Below are 5386 nucleotides of genomic sequence, written 5' to 3' on the forward strand. Positions count from 1 at the left end.
GCATGGTTCCGTGCTGCACCCTACATCTCACTGCACACATCCACGTTCAGCACAGCTGCTGCGACAGGCGATAACGGCACCTGAAGCAAACCCTGGGGACAGCCATCTGCAAATCTCTAAATGTCCCTTCCAACCCATACCATTCTATGATTCTGTTGATAAATGATGGCCTGTAACACCACACACCCTGGGCATATGCTAAGCCTTGCTCAGAGCAAGCACAGCTCTTAGTGAAGGCACTGCACATGCTCGGCTCCTTCACACAAAATTAGTGTAGGAAACGCAGAGTATGTTAAAACTGTTGGGGCGAGTGAAAAGTGTGAACTGAGTAGGGGAGGTGGATAACTTCCCACAACTAAAATCTGTATCTTCAGAGGGGTCCTCTCTGACCCATTTGGTAGGGCATTACTGGATGCAGGCTCGCTGATCAGGAAATAGTGATCAGCTAAAAGTTCCCTTCCCCTGGGGATTTCTCTGCTGTGTCACACAGAGCTTTTTGGCAAGGTGGCAGTTTTCAGCCCTTCTACCCTCCTCCTGGCAGAACCACAGGTTGTGGCCACAGACGATGAAGCTGGAGATAGAAATAGGTTTTCCACTGAGACACTTCAACAACTATCATCTCTCGCATGTGTGTTTCTGAAGCAGGACCTGCACACTATCTCCCCTCCCATGTGTCCCAATCCTCCCTCTGAGAGCCTAATCTCATGTCACAACTTATCCGGCTGGTCCTCGTGCTGCCTGCCCCACCCAGCCTGGGCCAGATGTCCCTGGCCAAGGGGCCCTGGAAAGCCTGGAGGATGCTTGCCTCGCACTCTAAGGAAGGCCCTCGTGCAGAACAAGGAGTGCCGCCATGTGCCACCACGAGGGAAAATCAACCAGATGAAATTCAGTAGCCAAAGGTACACAGCACCCTGCTAAAGAAGATCAGCTATGCGTATACCAAGATGGGGAGCAAGGGGCAACGGTGGAAGAAAAGGTGCTGTGGGCTGTAATGAGTTGCAAACTATCTGAGCACCTGCTAGGTGTTGTGGCACGGGGCAGTCCTAGATGCTGGAGTCAGCCTGAAGAAGAGCAACTAGAGCTACAAAGGTAATCAACACATTTTCTAGAGGTGTCGATTTTTCTTAATTAGGGGTGTTTTGGGGAGCAGAATGTTCGCCTGGATTTTCCTTTGCCCTGCCTCAGAAGAGGAAGATGATCTCCTGAGGTCCCTTATAACCTCATGCTCCTATGGCATGCCTTGAAGAGTTAAAACAGCTAAAACAGAAGTGCAGAGGCTCCTGCCTTTTCCTGTCTAAGGCACAGGTCTCTACATATGGTAGCAAATTGTTATCTTTTCTCCTGGTCTGAGTGTTAACAGGTATTGAGTAATGTTGTCCTCGTGTGTTGACACATGAGGCAGGGTGTGCTCCAGACTCCAGAGAGGTATTGATGTGGTGCAACTGCCAGGTAAAAATCTGGTGTTTGGTTTCCTTATGCTCTTTAGCATCTTCCTTTACCGCCTGAGAAACTGCATGTTGTCTCAATTTGTTCTCCAGATGCATCTTGCTGCAAACAGAAGTTACTCTCTCCTGTTCCTGCTGAGACTCAAAGCTCTGAGGGGATGCCCTGCCCCATAGATTTCCTTTTCCTAATGAAAACCAGTGCAGAAAGTGCTCCTCTTGTGGCACCACATGTTCCAGCATCTGTTGACCCCTCTCATGGCTTGGAGACCTAAAGGAACCTAAATACAAACACAGGTGAAAAGGCAGATATTCCTGCAGAGTCGGGTTAGTTTCAGATGTGGCCAGCTTCCCTTGCTGAGTACACATGCTGGCCCTCCCAGCAAGGAAAGACAGGCTGGCCCAGAAGATGCAAGCAGCAAAGACCCACCGACCACACACATCAAGGCTGGCATGGGCAGGGAGGTGTGTGAGGCATGGCAGGGACAGGCATTGTTGGGTGAGCACTCGCTTATCAGAAAACCCAGGCTCTTACCCTGGAGAAAGATGCAGCCTGAAGCCGTTTGGGGTGTCCCTGTCACCATTGCCAGGCCACCATGGCTGATGTCCCTCTGGGTCAGGAGGAGCCAGACAACCCATGCTGGCAACCACGGGCAAAGTTCAGGCACCTAAACCAACACATGATAGACTGTGCTAGAGGACAACAGGGATGCTCATGGCTGGATCAGACTCCTGTTGGAAAGGAAGAGCAGCCATTGTCTCCTTGCCCTGCAACAGGGCCAGCATAGAATGAGGTCAACAAGGTCTCAGCATAGAATTTGTACCAGACTTGGGCTCCCAGACAAGAAAAACAAAGTACTGCCCATTTGATGTTTACATTAGATGTTTATTTTACAGTTTATTTTGCAATCCATTTCTCTTCTCCCTTTGCTGTGAGCTGATTTATGGTGCTGAAGATCCTATCTGCATGCCTTGCCCAGAGCATGGACTTGGAGGAAAACCTGGCAAAAGTCTCTTGTTGCTGTTGCTGTAGAATTGCCCTTACCTATGAGTTAAATTAGAGCAGTTTCTTCCAAAGAGCTCCTTTGTGCTTACGTTGGTGTTTTGAGGGGTGGGTAACTCAGGGTCTCTGAAGAAAACAAGGACAAATGAACAAAAAAAAGGCTGCTCTGAGCTTCCCTCTGTCTGACTTCTCCTCTAGCTGGACTCAGAGGGTGTGCCTGGACAACTCCTGGCACACTGTGGAACCTCAGGACCTCTGTCCCATCCACTGTGCCCCCTGATGATTAGGTATAATGCCTGGCTGCTGGACAAGTGCAAGGACTGTTGGGATGGTCAGTGACTGCAGGATATGGCTGATCTCAGCCCGCCTGGCACCATAAGGGACTGTCAGGATCCTCTGGGATTAACCAGCACTGCTTGCTCCATGATACATTTCAATTGTGATTTTTGTGCCACTATGTCTTAGCAGCATGTGGGGAGGTGATTTAGTTTCACCAGTTTAATCAAGGCCTTTCCTCCACAGCTCGACATACAAAAAATGGATCTGCTGGATTTTACTGAGGACACAAGAGATCGCATCTGAAGATCTAGTGGGGAATCCCTGAGTAAAATTTGGCCTTCCTTGCTGCCTTCGTGGTTTGGAGAAGGAGGAGGATTCACCGCTTCCTCGTACAGGCCCGAGTGCTCCTCTTGAATAGCTGGACCCAACCCAAAAGCAGAAGGAAGTGTATTTTAAAAAAACAGAGGTGGGGTAATGACACTATGGCACTTTACATGTGTTGTGTAATCCATGGTGTGTGCGTGGCTCCTGAAAAGCCTGCTGCCCAGTCGCGGTTAAGTCACTCCTTGAAAACAACAATAAAACCCTATGAAGCTGTCTGGCTAGAAGGGATTGTTCCTTTTCCCCAAGAAAATGACATTCACCACGAGGAAATGTGTATTTTTGTGGGCTGAACATTCATGTGACAGACACAGTGGCTTATATACAGCCAAGCCAGAAGTTTAGAAAGAAGTTTTCTTTTCCAGTTTTCTCTAGCACCGCTGATTGCCCTGACAATGCATTTGTGAACAGATGGTAAGAAACAGAACAATTTCACACAGAGGACACTGAGAATCTATGGTTACCTAAATGAATATCTAAATAAGTGTCTCCCCATAAACTTGTTCAGCGATTTACACCTTTCAAATCACAGTTTTACTGAGTGGTGGGTTTAATATTAAGAAATCTCCTGTTCAACATGATGCAAATTAGAGTCTAGAAGAAGGGAATTTGATTTGGTGAAACACGTTTTTGAGCTCTATCTCACCAGTCCAAATTTAGCCCCTTCCTGCACTGGTAGAAGATCTTAAAAGCAATATAAAAATGTCTCTTTTTCCTTCTTTCCTACAAAAAGCATATGAACTTTTATTTAACTGTGGAATAACTCTTTCTTATCTACAGTAATTCTGCAAGAGTTGGAGAACAACATTGGAAATAGATAAATGAAATGGTTAGGAAAGTATGAACTTCCCTGCACATGTGTGCACATGGGGATCAAACACTTAAAGAACATCTGCTATGTTTCACCATTTTTTATGTCAATAACACCTTTGAACGGGACATTAAAGAATAAGAATGAAACACTGTGAGTACAAAAGGTGACACTAGATTAGACAAAACTGTACCTGATAAGCCCTAATAAAACCTAAGCAGTTTGTATTGGTACTGTGAAGCTGGGGTATGGTTTGGGGCTTTCCTTTCTTCTAATTGAACCTGTGCATTTTAGGAAAGGCAGCAAGACTAACATTGGTTGGCAGCCTGGCATAGAGACATTCCTAAAAGCTTGTAGGAAAGGCAAAGGTAAAATGGAAAAGCTGAGGGGTGGCAGCACTAGTGAGGGCGAGGGCAGTTTCTGCAGGGTGATGAGGAGGCGCATTTCGTAAGAGAGAAACCTTCTCCCTGGATAATTTTCTGTAGCTAGCAACCATGCCTTGCAGTTTCTGTCTTGCAACAGAAGTTGCATACAAAGATTTTTGTCTCCTTACTTGACCTGTCCATGCTGCAAGAGGACTCGGGGGGAAACCCCAGCCTCTGGAGACTCCGAACACCTCCTTGCCTGCATCTCGCGCCCCATGAGCCATGATTGATGGGGCTGCAGGAGGGGGAGGTGGCAGCTGAAAGTGGTTCAGAGACTGGGTAGCTGGAGGAATGACAATGGGACTAGCCTGGGGTAGAGTCCCGAGGCATAGACCAGTGGTGGGACCTCCCAGGGCTTACTCCTGATCTCAGCTGGGTACCACACGTGCCCCAAAAAACATCTGTAATCTCTTGTGCCAGGTAAACTCTGCCTAAGAGGCATTTGCAGAACACAGGCTTCCTCCTGACAAGCCTGCCTTCATGTAGAGCAAAAGTGGAGAGGTCATTCCCCTCATCTCCAGTCAGCCTCATCTGCCTGACCAAGCTCAGAATCCCAAGGGAAAAGATTTCACTGGTGTTTTGCAATATCCTTCCCCTGTCTGTTTTTGCTGACCCTACTTCTCAGTCTATTGGCTAAGATCAAGTATAGTATCTCAGGGACACCCCGGCCTCAGGAGGGAACAAGGGGAGATGCAAAACAGTTTTGAAAACTCTTGTTTACATTATTTTGTAATTTACTGGGAATCTTAAATACGGTACAGCTACCCATGAACCTAGGGAAAGCAGTTAGTAATGGGATTGTCTATATATGCAGTGAGGACTGGAGCATGGCAAATGTTACCCTGTTAAAAATAATGTAGATATAAGTGTTGGGATTCAGGTTTGTTGTGTTTGGAAGTTATAGTGCCAAGTGAGAATGTCCTGCTCCCAGTTCCTAGGCAGTTCGACTCCTGAAGCCTTGCTCCTTGCAGTAGGCTCTGGAGGTTTGGGTGTCAGCAGTTTCTTCTGCAAAAATTCTGGCAGTCGGTGAGGAATGATTTGCCAG

The 5386-nt window shown here is 47.2% G+C and overlaps 1 long non-coding RNA gene across 1 annotated transcript; it reads left to right on the forward strand.

Annotated features, from left to right (window-relative positions):
* LOC133624916 (uncharacterized) lies at nt 1–3332 on the forward strand. The gene is made up of 2 exons (XR_009818190.1): nt 1–1089; nt 2968–3332. It is a non-coding gene; the product is annotated as an uncharacterized LOC133624916 (long non-coding RNA).
* Nucleotides 3333–5386: the final 2054 nt, after the last annotated feature.

The sequence above is a fragment of the Colius striatus genome, chromosome 2 (genome assembly GCF_028858725.1).
Source record: "Colius striatus isolate bColStr4 chromosome 2, bColStr4.1.hap1, whole genome shotgun sequence".
Lineage (NCBI taxonomy): Eukaryota > Metazoa > Chordata > Aves > Coliiformes > Coliidae > Colius > Colius striatus.